Source organism: Phocoena sinus, chromosome 17, assembly GCF_008692025.1.
Source record: "Phocoena sinus isolate mPhoSin1 chromosome 17, mPhoSin1.pri, whole genome shotgun sequence".
Classification (NCBI taxonomy): Eukaryota; Metazoa; Chordata; class Mammalia; order Artiodactyla; family Phocoenidae; genus Phocoena; species Phocoena sinus.
In genome coordinates, this window is record NC_045779.1 from 71,127,310 (window position 1) to 71,140,140 (window position 12,831).

At 50.6% G+C, this 12,831-nt stretch overlaps 2 protein-coding genes across 3 annotated transcripts in view; one reads left to right on the top strand and one right to left on the bottom strand.

Annotated features, from left to right (window-relative positions):
* The window catches only part of SLA (Src like adaptor), a 34,050-nt gene extending 31,366 nt beyond the window's left edge, over positions 1-2,684 (bottom strand). The window contains exon 1 of the mRNA XM_032609644.1: positions 2,420-2,684. The gene's annotated coding sequence lies outside the window, so the exon portion shown is untranslated. The remainder of the gene's footprint in view (positions 1-2,419) is intronic.
* TG (thyroglobulin) overlaps positions 1-12,831 on the top strand; it is a 244,126-nt gene that overhangs the window by 184,136 nt on the left and 47,159 nt on the right. The window lies entirely within an intron of this gene.

Below are 12,831 nucleotides of genomic sequence, written 5' to 3' on the forward strand. Positions count from 1 at the left end.
TGCACGGGTGGGCAGATGGATGGATACATGTGCTTACAGGGCCCTCAGGTTGGCTGACAGGAACCAAATGCTCTAGCCTCACATGCCGGAAAATTTTAATGAGAATTTTAAGCTCCAGCTTCTTTCAGAGCTGGGGGAAATAAATTCTTGCTGAATGTCAAATGAAAAATTAAAACCCAGCAGCATCTATTAATGCAGGAAGCTGATTGGGGTTTATTGAAATGAATCATTTCTAAGTCTTTAAGAAAGATCCACTCCCCTTGGAAATACATCGCCCGCACTCGAAGCTCAGCGTGGGGAAATTTTTTCTGTAATAGGAAAATGATTTCAGTGCAATACAAACCTACCCATCCCCTGCCTGTTTCACTTATATGAGATGGAGGAACACTTAGAAATAAGCGTTCAGAAAAATCAAGAAGGAATGTCCAGGTCATCGCCTGTGCAGTTTGACCCATCGTATTTAACACAGTCTGCTACTGTTTACTGCCTAGGGGTATACAAGTAACTTGGGGTACTTTAATTGTCTGGGTTAGGAATGATATTAATAGCTGCTGTTTAGTATTTAGCATCTCCTACATACTGTATATAATTTAAACTTCTTACTAACACACACGGAAGCTGATCTTCTTTTTACGAGGAAAAAACTAACCCTCAGAGAAGCAAAGTAACTTGCCCAGAGTCACTCAGTTAGTTCACTGGTGGCGGACCCAGAACGTTGGCCCAGGTGTAGCTGATTAAAACAATGGGTTTCCCTGGTCTTACTTCCCTGATTCTAGATCCGTTTAAGACGCAGGAGTCTAAACAGCTTTCAGCCTGTCTGTTCCATCGTTTGTTTGTTTTTTTTTAATTACTATTTTTCTTGAAGTTTATTTAATTTATTTTTTATACAGCAGGTTCTCCTTAGTTATCTATTTTATACACATCAGTGTATCCGTGTCAATCCCAACCTCTCAGTTCATCCCACTACCATCCCCGCCCCGCTTTGCCCCCTTGGTGTCCATACATTTATTCTCTACATCTGTGTCTCTATTTCTGCCTTGCAATCGTTTTTTAATATTATTACTATTATATTTGTCAGAGCATGTTAAGCACTCTTGAATAGCATTTTTCCAACTGGAGACCATAGATTGCACCAGATTTTGCCAGAACTTTCATTTGGCCTTACTTCCCCAGTTTTAAAAGGACCACAGCCCCAGTTTGTGGCACCTTATAGCAAACTACAGAAAGACGATTTGCAACTATGGGGTGTTATTTCTCCTAAGACAGGAGCACTGCTTTAAAGACAAACTTTCGTCCTTCCCACACCTGCTCTCACTGAGGTAAGGCTCCCGCTTCCCCACCTCAGCCCTTGGAGCCCTCAGAGGCTCTCACCAGCTGTGTGACTTGGATGAATCACCAAGGTTCATAACCTCTCTGAGCCTCATTTTCTCATTTGTCAAAAGCAAATAATCATCGTAATCTTACAGGATTGTGTCGAGGAGTGCAGGAGAAGAACCTTTCATGCAACACCCCTCCCCTGCCACTCAGCTTCGCAGACTCTTTCCCTTCAATCTGCGTGCATAACCCCGATTCAGGACAGTCTGAGGCCAAAACCCAGGTCACTTCCCTGACACCAGGCTCTCTGGACATCTAAGAACCTAAAAAGATGTGCAGTGTGCCGCATTCCTGAGGGGATTCTGGTTCTCCCAGATCTCTTCTACCCCTCACATCTTGTTTTCAGGTTTTACGTGCCTCGCATGTTTGCCCTTCCTTTAATACTGCTCCTGCCCTGTACACAGCCCACCTGCTTGGATCCTCGTTGCTTATTATCATCCGCTCTCGTTGGCATCTTCCCACAGAAGATCCACACTCCCAAACTCCTAGAAGCACTATTGTGATGTCCACCTGCCTGGGCTCCACGTACCTTTAGACGTCCTGACTCCACACTGATAGCATTTATTGAGCACCTACCATGTGTCTGAAACTGACTTGGGCACTTTGCATATGTCAGCTCATTTAATCTGCTCAATACCTGTGTGAGTTGGGTACCATTATTCCCGCCTCACAGAGGAGAGAATGAAGGCCTGGAGAGGTTTAAATGTCTCGCCCAAGGTCACGCTGCTAAAAAGTCTAATAGCGAGCAGGAGAGCCCTTGGTAAGAAGCCTGCTATGTGCTAGGATGTTCTGTGGCTGGAAAAAATCTCCTCTGTCAGGAGCGTGCCCGTCCCAGCTCTCCCAGCCCTTCCTGCCGTGCGGTTCCCCATCACTGAGCAGCCACGACGTGCCAGCCACCGCGTTAGGTGCTGAGCCTCGCTTGGGACCAGGTTCTGCCTGTCCTCCCAGAGCACATCTGTCTCCAGAAAGTCCACCTGCTACCAGCTGTGTGTCTCTGGGGTCCTGAAGCCTCCCCCGCCCCAGACCCCCATGCCCCCCCAAATACCTTCAACAGCTGGGCATGGCCTCCCCTGGGAGTAGCTGAAGCAGGGCTGCCAGGAGCACCGTCACCGCCTCTCCATCAGCTGCTGCTCCTGCAGCAGAGTGAGCCTTGCGCGGGTGCTGAGGAGCCCATGCTGTCGAGAAGCGCAGTTGCTAAACCAGTTACAACTTCCTCTGCTAGAAACAAGAAAGGCTTGCAGAAGGCAGGTTCCTGTTTTCAACAACGGCACCGAGCAGACTTCTCTCTGTAAGGACAGGGCAGATAGCAGCATTGTTCATTTTTTTTGACAAAGCACTTGGGAATATGGGCAGCTTGATTCTAAATGTCTGGGCCACGCTTGGCTTTCAGACACTGGAACTTTTTGTCTCTAATTAAAAGGCAGAGGAGGCCAAGAGGCTGCTCTCACGGTCCCCAAAGCTCCCTGGGTCCAAGGAGGCTGTAGTTCAGAGCTGCAGCTTCTCTTTTCTCAGTTTATTGATGTCACTGCCCAGTGGACCCTGGAGCAGAGCTTCTGGCCCTGGCTTCGCTGTAGATGAGTTTTTAATTGGCAGAGGCTTGAAATAGTGGACATCAAAGACCCTTTACAGAAAGGAGCAACCCACCAGCCTTCCCGGGGAGGCATACCACCCCTCGGCTGTGCTACAACCAGAAGAAACCAGAAAGGTTATGAAAAATAATCAGCTTCTCCAGGTTTCTGCTTCAAGTTGACTAAGAAAACGGGGTAACTGAATGTGTGATGCTGGATCCTAGATCAAGGGAGAAGGACTAGAAAAACATTGGGATGGAGGTGGGGGATATTCAAATATATACGGCATGTTAGGTCACTTGCGTCGGTGGTAATTGTCCTGGGTGTGAGAATGACATTATAGTTATGTGAAGAAAGTGTTAATTTCTGAGTATTTAGAGGTCAAGAGGCATGGCGTCTTTAACTTTCAAATGGTTCATTAAAAAAAAAAAGGGGGGCTGCCCTGGTGGCACAGTGGTTGAGAGTCCGCCTGCCGAAGCAGGGGACATGGGTTCGTGCCCCGGTCCAGGAAGATCCCACATGCCGCGGAGCGGCTGGGCCCATGAGCCATGGCCGCTGAGCCTGCGCGTCCGGAGCCTGTGCTCCGCAATGGGAGGGGCCCCAGCAGTGAGAGGCCCGCGTACCGCAAAAAAAAAAAAAAAAAAAAAGAAAACACACACGCATACAAAGAGAAAGAGAATGAGAAATGTATGTGAGAAATTAGAAAGCAAATGTGGCAAAATGATGGGTCTAATAATTTTTAAATGATAGTGTACAGCTCCCTGTTCATAGCAAGTGAGTCTCAAGCAGGAAAGCCCAGGCACATGGGGCGCAAGGGCTTGTTGGTGGCAGAGATGGAAGCTGCCGGGATGCCGACTCCAGGCGGCCCGCCCGGAGTCGCCTGCGTGATCTGGGAACACCAGATGAGTTCCCTCTGAGAGCCCTGGCCCAACCCGTGCTTCACAGAGAAGACAGAGCATCCAGGGACTTGCCCAGAATCACACAGCTGGTCCACAAGCAGAGCCAAGGCCAGTGTCACGGCCCCAACCCAGCAGGGCCAATACGGCCAGCGGGAACAGTCATTTAGAAACCTCTCTCGGTGTTGTCAAAGATGAATTAAAAACACCAGGGCTGCTTCTAGATTTAGCAAGAACTCTGCACTAGAGAGATGATCCCTTAGACAACTCGTAAAAGCCCCTGCTCTGCACAGGGCACCCTGGGAAGGTGCAGAGGAGATGGTGCAAAGACTGAACGGATGATTCGCCTCGATGGGGAAGAGCGGGTGTGCAGGGAGAGGCAGAAGTGGAGTTTTTTCCCCCCAGAATTCACACAGAGGAGGAAAAAAGGTTTAGATTGGTAGTCAAAAGTCATGAGCTTTCGGCAACTTTTCAGAAACTATTTACTGAGAATCTATTGTGAGTTAGACTCTGAAGTCATTCCCTCATTCAATCATTTATTCAGTGATGTTTTCCAGGCGCTGGAGTTCAGCCGTGCAGAAAGCCCCACCCTCACTGAGCTTATTACCTCCTCCAAGGAGCCAGGGGATAAGGACTGAACTATAGGAACTGCCAATTCCGGTGACTCTACAAGGAAATGACGTGGCCAGTTTGATAGAGGGGCCCGGGGTGGGGGATGGGCCCTCTGTGCCATTGGCTGAGACCCACGGGGGTGGAAAAGGAGCCGGCCTTGGCACAAGCTAGGGGGTTAGAGGCCCATGCAGACTCTGGAGGGTAGGGGAAAGGCACAGTGGGGCTTAAGGAAGCTTCGAGTCTGATGGCGGAGGCCGACAGCAGGCAGGCAGGGACCAGAGAGCGGTCTCCATCAAAGGCAGCAGTCCACACCCAGGAGAAGCTGCTGCAGAAGGAGAAGCCCAGAATTTGGAGCCGCAGGAGCCCGGGTGGCGGGAACCACTGTGCCCATGTCCAGGGGGTGACTGGGTAGCCTGGGACTGTTGCTGACTTGCCCTGACCCTGGTGTTTCACTACCTCCCTGGCACCCCCGTGGTGACCGCGCCGAAACAGAACGTGTGTGAGAAGATGTTCTTGAAGCTGTCAACCGCGCTGCCAAGAATGCTGGGCTGCAGGCCGAGCAGGGGGACGGTCCGGAGGTCGGAGCCCACCCTTAGCAGGGGCTGCCCCTCCAAGGTCCTTAAGGATAAGTCTTGGGTCGGTGACCACGTCGTGTCCGGCAGCCACACTTTAGAGCACATGGAGACACCCAGGTCCATAGGTGTAAAAGCACCTGATTTCTGGAGGGCTTTGTGAGTTAATTCGCTGTTAGGACCCAGGCTAGTGGCCACAGGCAGGTTAGCAAGATGCCCCCGTGAGTTGAGATTTGCTCGATTAATTTCCTCGTACTTATGTGCAGTCATCACCTTATTGAAATGAAATGTTCCACTTTGTAAACAACCAGATTTACACACTTAATATTGTCGGGAGTCGGGTGTAACCTCCCCACCTGGGGGTCCTCAGGTCTCCTAACCCAAGCAGGACCAAGCCCACTTCCCCAGCGTCAGGTCTCAGAGGGGCTCCAGGCTCCAGGAGGTAAAGGTGACTCAGCGTCACATGGCAGGGGATGCAATGCTTAAGCCCCACAGTTTACAGCTTGGTCAAGTGTTAGCAGCTTCCCAGTTCTACTCGAAAGCACTTTTCCTTCTTTCTACATAAATGTTGGAAAGGATAGAGGGTGAAAGAGGTGACCTCAGTACTAGTAAACCCCCTGTCAACGGGGAGAGTCAAGTATCAGTTAGTTCACTCAGTAGGGAAGTTCAATAAGCAGGTACTGAACGTGAGACTTGTACTTGGTGCCGTAAAACTGTCGATGGGCTTCTCCTTTTCAAAGGGGTTAAACCATACGAGCTTCAAGATCCCATGCAAGCTACTGGGTTCTCTGAGAGCCAAGTTCACGCACCTCCTATGGCTGGATAGGTACTTATTCACTCATTCAGTCATTTATTCAAGAACCATTTGTTGAACACCTGCTATGTGCTAGGTGCTGCCCTCGGTGCTGAGTTAGAGAAATGAACAGGTAATGGCATAGAAGGTGGCTGAGAGAGTGGGGACAGCAAGGAAAAGGCTCATCTTGGAAGAGAATTCTGAAAAGATCCCAGAGTGCCACCAGCATGAAGATCAAGGGGAGGAGTCGTCAGGCAAAGCCAAGGGCATGTGCAAAGGTTTGGGGTTACAAGTTCTCGCAGCGTTCAAGGAGCAGAAAGCAGGGAAAGGGATCTCATATTGGGGGGGGGGGGTGCCAGGAAAGGAACTCGGCTCTTGCTATGGCCCCTCTTTCTTCTTTCCAGTGGCTCTCTGTGTCTAGACTTCACCCGAAGAAACCGAGGTTCCTCAGGTTTAACTTACTTGCTCTGGGTCCCCCATCTGATGAGGTCTAGACCTGGGAGGTGAGCTTGCTGTCACTGTTTTGCTGCCTCCCACCTGGTCCTCTCATGTCCCAGTGCTCTGTCGCTCTGTCCCAGCCCTGTATGCCTGAATGAGACTTAGCGCCTGTCTCCATCCTCCTCAAGTACCTGCGGAAGACTTCTGCATTCTACAGGACCGACTCCATCCCTTTTCAACGTTCATCATGGTTTGTCCTCCCATGAGTCCCCACTCAAGGCCTCCACGCCCCGTGCCCTGCAGTGACCTCCTGCGCCCCTCTGCGCTGCAGCCAGGGCTCCTACCCCTTCACCATGTACTTTGCTGCTGCCCTGCCCTTCCCTTCCCTGGGTGAGAGGTCCTCCCTCCTGCCAGGCCCAGCCCAGAGCTCACCTTGTCCTTACGAGTTCCCAGACCTCCCCCAACCAAAAGGGATTGCTCCCTCCTCGCAACACCCCTTGGAGTTTTACCTGCCCCTGCAGAAATAGGGCACATGCATATTGGAGTCAAGAGAAGAGAGCGGTTCAAGGTATTTTGGAGCTGCGTGACCTTGCCAAGGTTTCTGAATCTCTCTGTGAGCCAAAATGGTGTTACTATAATCCTACTTCTTTCCTAGATTGTGAGAGTCCATAGGAGGATGTGTGTAAATTACCTAGCATAGGGCAAGGCACGAGGTGGGGCACAGAATATGCACGCCCCCCCTTTCCTTTCAAAGTGGAGTATAAGCTGGGGAGGGCAGGGACAGGTCTAACACATGACCGTGAGCCCAGCACCCCGCCTGCCCCCACAGATGAGCCATACCCATCCATCAAGTGTACAGATACATGAAGGTGGTGGATCTGCTTTCTGAATGAAAGCATGTACACTGTGAACACTGGCTCTCCACCTCTGGGGAGCACAGTGAGCTAACCTTGAAAATCACCTGGGAGACGTCAGACCCTATTGTTTCTCTAGAAGTGGGAGTTGTTCATGTTTCTGGAACCATCTCCCAAGCAGGGTAAGTGGTCCATCTGGATGAGCTGGATTCTCCAGCTAGAGTGGGACCTGAACGTACATCATCAGAATCTTTGCGCTTCTCTGGGAGACCTCTTGGAGCTGACAGTGTTCTTGGGAAAAAGAGAAGCAGAGGCTCTGTTTGCACTGGGGTTTTCTGCTGTGAGGAGTTGCATAAATGCTGCTGATTCACCAGAGCTGTTCTCTTCTGTTCTTGCTCAACCCGACCCCATTGTGTCCCCCTCAGGGATAGTGCATTCCCAGAGCCGGGGAGGCTCTCTGAGCAGGGAGCCGGTTTCAGCCTTCGCAACGTTGCAACTTTGCTTTCCTTATTAACTTCCTCTAGACGCACTAAGATGCAAACTCTTTTGTTTTCTAGATCTAACAGGTGTTTATTTATGTAAACAAATATTGTATTACATAAATATTAGCCTCACGCCAGTCATGAGGCTAAGCTCTGGGGGCACAAGGATGACTGGGACACATGCCCTGTCACCCAGGAGGTCAGGGATGGACCACAATGACAGGGCAGCACTGTGGGAAACCAAAGGAAATGGTTCTGAATGTTGCAGTGGGCCCGAGGCTCAATGGACGGGTGGTGTTCAGCTCACCCGTGAACACGAGCAGAGTCCACTGAGGCTACACACTTGCGGGTGCTGGCCAGGACGTTCCGTTTGTGCCTTCTCGTTTTTTCTCGTTACGGGATGACAAGTTGCATCTGGTCTGGAGGTGGAAGTGCCTCCAGTGAGGAGGGGCATCTGCCACTCACCGGTCATGCTGCCCCCTGTGATCTCCTCTTCCCTCTCAAATGCACCTGGGACAGGCTGATGAGTTGACCCTCCTCAGACCAGTTCAGTCTCAGCCCAGACCCGCCCCAGCCTTCCACCCACCCTCCCCGCATCGTGCTTGGCATCTGTGTGGATTCCTCCCCGGTCCTCACGGCTCCAACCTGCCGTCTCAGTGACCTTCCCCTTTCTCCTACTGCCTGGCAGGCTCTGATGGCTTTGCGTCTGAACTTACTTCTATTGTTCCCCTCATTTTAGGATCTGCCAGAATCAGGGATGAGTCTCCAGTCCAGGCCAGCCAGGGCTTGATCCTTTCCTCTTAGGGACTCAGAGCCTGGCGGAAGGGCTCATGTTCCCTTTACCCCCTGCAAAAGGTGGGATCAAGCCCTGTGCCCCCAGCTCATGTCCTCTGTCCTAAGGTGATGTTCTTCAGCTGTCCCAATGGCCTATTCCCCAGGCTGGCTCCTGCCCCGTGACATTGGTGGGGAGGAGGGATGGAAGATGTGGTGCCATCTGTCTGCAGGATCTTAGTTCCCCGACCAGGGATCCAACCCGTGTCCCCTGCAGTGGAAGTGCGGAGCCCTAACCACTGGACCTCCAGGGAATTTCCTAAAAAAAAATATGTTTTAAAAGGTTAAGGCTACTTAAGTGATATTTATAAGTAACTATTTTAGAATTTTCTTCCTGTGCTCCAATGGATTGTCTCGTGCACCCTATTTAGGAGACCAAGACTCTAGTAGAAGCATAAAGGAGGAGACAAGGCATCATTTCTAAACGAAGAGTGTTCTTAGCAAGGAGTTTGGAAACATTATGGGTTATCTTCTCTTGGGGCAAATATATAGTCAGTCTTCTGGGAAGGGCACAGAGATCCTTGTGAATTCCACTTAGAACAAAGACAAGAGGCAGTCTCCCCAAGAGAAAGAAGAGGGGGTGCATAGTGGCATCCGGTGGTATCAGGCCCCATGAAGGGAATTTCTTCAAGGGTCTCCTTAACATCTCCCTTTCCCATCTCCATGTTGGTCTGACTTCCAGAACCGTTAAGTTCCACGAAGGCAAGGAGCCTACCTGTTTTGTCAGTGCTTGATACGCAGCACAAGCACCTTGCATGGCCAAAGTGGCCATCAAGCATTTACTAGGAAGCAGGAAGGGCAGGGAGGGAGAATTGCAGGGTGGGAGAGAGGGAGTAAAAAAACAAAAAAACTCCCGTCCCTGTAGATGACAAACTTTCTGAGGGTTTTAGTCATCTTCAGGTTCCCTGCAGCATCTGGCATATAAGAGGGGCTCAAAAATGCCCCCGGAATTATCCTGATAGAGGACTAGCTTCTAGCAGCAGAGCAGGCTGTGTCCCTGGGCTGGTAGAAATAGCTGGACAGACATTTAGAGATCAGGCCTCTGTGATTAGCTTCCCAGCATGACCAGAGTCAGACCTCTTAACCGCTTTGCCCCTGTATTTTCATCTCGTAAACAATAATAGCAATTAAACTCGCCCAAACACCTCGAAATGCGCTTTCACGGCACGAAAGGAGGTTACGATCTATCACAGGATGGTTGTGGCTTTTATTAAGGTCCCCTTTCTAACTTCTAACTTGCTCGTTCTATGATACCTTAACACTTCTGTGAGATAGGCTTTTCACGCGTGACGAGATTCTGTGGTTGTCCTCTAAAGAACAAGCTCAGAACTGGCCTTGATGTAATTTAGAACGGTGTCATCCATTTATAGGCCACTGGATGGGTGTTAAATTGTCAGCCAGCCTTTACTGAGCCTCAGCTGAGCCACAGCTAATTACACCCAGCATGATCAGGCCGCCAAGGAGGGACAGGAAAGGACAGACAAGCTCAGCTGCTTAAAATATCCTTGGCCAAACAGAAGTTCAACCCCAAAGCCTTCTTTAGACTGGAGAAAATTTCACTATTTTTTTAAATTTTAGTTTGAGTAGCAATAATGTTATAAATAATAATAACTGATCTCTGACAGTGCTCTACAGGTTATAAAGTATTTTTCAAACCTGTTATTTCGTTTAATTTTTGCAAGAACTCTTTGAAATATCAATTCTGAGTTTAATGACGGCTACTGTTTATTAGAAACCTAACACATGTAAGCACATTACCTTTTATGTCACCAACTCATCTCAACAAGCAAGTGAGGTAAATATCCTTCTTACCCCCATCTTACATTTGAGGAAACTGAGACATGGGGGGTGTAAATAGCTTTCCTGAGGACACACAGCTGGTAGGTGGGGGATGCTGGACTTGAACCTGGGCTAATAATTGACATACGGCCCATGCTCTCGATGCCGTACCTTGAGACACTATTATATACCCATTTTACAGGTGGGGAAACTGAGACCCAGGGAGTAAAGCCACTTACCGAGTTGTCAGCTCAGGACTCAGTAAGATTTCTCTAATCCCAAAGCCCATGCTCTGCCCATTCCTTTTTCTACACTGTATAATAATTTATACTTGTTTTCCCTGACAAATTTGAAGGGGATGGAGTTGCAAATGATGTGACATGGACTCCGGGAGCTCAGCTGGGGCAAGTATTCAGGAGGGTACCTATTTAGTTCATAGCAATGCATCAGCACCTTAGCCAGAGTCCCCTGGGATTATCCACACGGGAAAGTTTGGGGAGCGGGTCTGCCGGAATGATGGGCCCCGGGGTTACCCTCGTTTACAGGGTGGGCGCTGGGCTCAGACTTCACACCCAGCTAGAGCTAATGCAAGATAAGGAAGTGGGCAGTGGAAAATGCCAGGCCCAACTGAACATGCAAGGCCAAGTGCGGGAGGGTTGGGGTGTGAGGCTCAGGCCCGAAGGCACAGCCATCAGGACAGGCCCGGGTCGCGGGTTTCACTTCAGCTCGTTGTGCAGACAGTTCGCCCTCTGCAACCTCAAAGAGCAAGTCCACGGTGGCCTCTGTGGCCCGGACGTTACGGGAAGCCTGGACAGTCCATTTCTGGCACGGCCTCTGCCTCCAGGCCTCCTCCCCACCCTCTGTGGCCAGCACAGGGGCTCACATCCTGTAACCTGAGCCCAGCACCCTGTAACTGAGCTCCCTGGGGCAGCCCCCTCCCCACGCCTTTGCTCGTGGCACCCAGGAAGGCCCTCTTGGGCCAGCGCCCTTCCTCCCAGCACAGGCTCTTGCCGAGGTGCCCCTCCTCAGCTGACCTCTCCAGGGATGTCACACCCACGCCGGCCACACCCCTCCTCTCTGCTCTGCTCGCTCCACCCAGAGTCACCACCACTCATGTCCACGCAGCCCAGGTCACCCCTCCTGCTGCTACTGTCCCCTGAGGGGACACCCTATCCCCCAGCCAGTTCCCCTCCTGCACACACAAGACCATCCACACCTGCCAGAATCTCAGAACTTCCACACACACTGTGCTTCTGCAGGGCAGGCACAGGGAGCCCTTTCTTGGGTCAGGAGCTGATCGGGGCCATTTACTCCAGGAGGGAAGGGAGAAGGAAGAAAGCAAAGGAAGGGGAGATGGAGAGAGGGAGGCAGTCGGGGGTGACGGGGAGGAAACTAGTAATCAGACATGGCTTTTGCACTCCTGGATGTCTGGTATGGGCTCTGCCGTCTTCTAGCTGCTCATGTTTGGTGGGGAAGTTCACGCACCACAGCTGAGTGTGGAGTCAAACTTACAGGGAAAACAGGCAGCTCAGTCTCTCCCGTGGGGCAGAGTGGCCAGGCTTCGGTTCTAGGCCAGCTTCCTCGGGGCTGGGAATCCAGGCAGTGCCTCTCACCCCTCCATCTTTCCACCTTGAAATTAGATGTGCAAGTGCAGCCCTGGGCAAGGGCTGGCTAACCCCCAGAGCTGCCGTCAGTACCATTTATTCATGTATCCTGATGTCACCAACCCACACAACAAAACTAAGAGGGATGAATAAAATCCTGACTTTACAAAATGGATTTGGTGAAGTTAACTGATTTGGTGAAGCATCACTGTGAACACGACAAGGCCACCAAGGGACAGAGCAGAGGCTCAAACGCAAGTCTTTCTGATTTCTAAGCCCGTGTTCTTACCACTTCTCTACACTGGTTTTGCTTTTCAAAATTTTTAAGAGCACAACAATGTAGAATTAGTCAGCAAAAGGCTGGCATTCCTACTGGGGGGACCCACAGAACTAAGAGGAAGAGAAAGAACGGAAGCCAGTGAAGCGTTTGCTCTGCCCCAGGCCCCGTGCTGAGCTCCTCACACTGTGCTTCCCGCACCTCTTGCAATAAGGCTGTGAGGCACATGCTGTATCGTTGAGGGGACTGAGGCTTAAAGGGGTGACTGATTTGTTCAAAGCCAAAGAATAAGAATGTGGGAAAGCCTAGGCTGACATCCTCCGAGGCCAAGACTTGCCCTCTCTTCCACACAGTCCCAGCTGCCCTAGGCATTATTCTGGGCCAGCTGGTCCCTGAAACAAAGCCACAGGAACACATGACTGGGAAGAAACATCTAGGCACTTTTACAAGTTATAATTTTGATATTATTTTTAAAAAGCGACACCTGCCCACCGTGTATTTATGAATTGCTTGTTGAGAACAGGGAGAAAGGCTCAGGAGCCTGCCTTTTCAATTCCCTTTGAAATAAGGGGGCAGCCATTGCCTTGGCCATCACTCAGGGTGTCCCTTTTAAAGGGTGATACCTTTGCCTGGGAAAGCAGTACTTTTCAAGTGCCAAGAGTGTAAATGGTTTCTGACAGCCAGAAGGTGACTGAGGCCGTTGGATGTAATGTTTGTGACAGATGGAAAAAGGCATTTTGTCAAGTCTCCA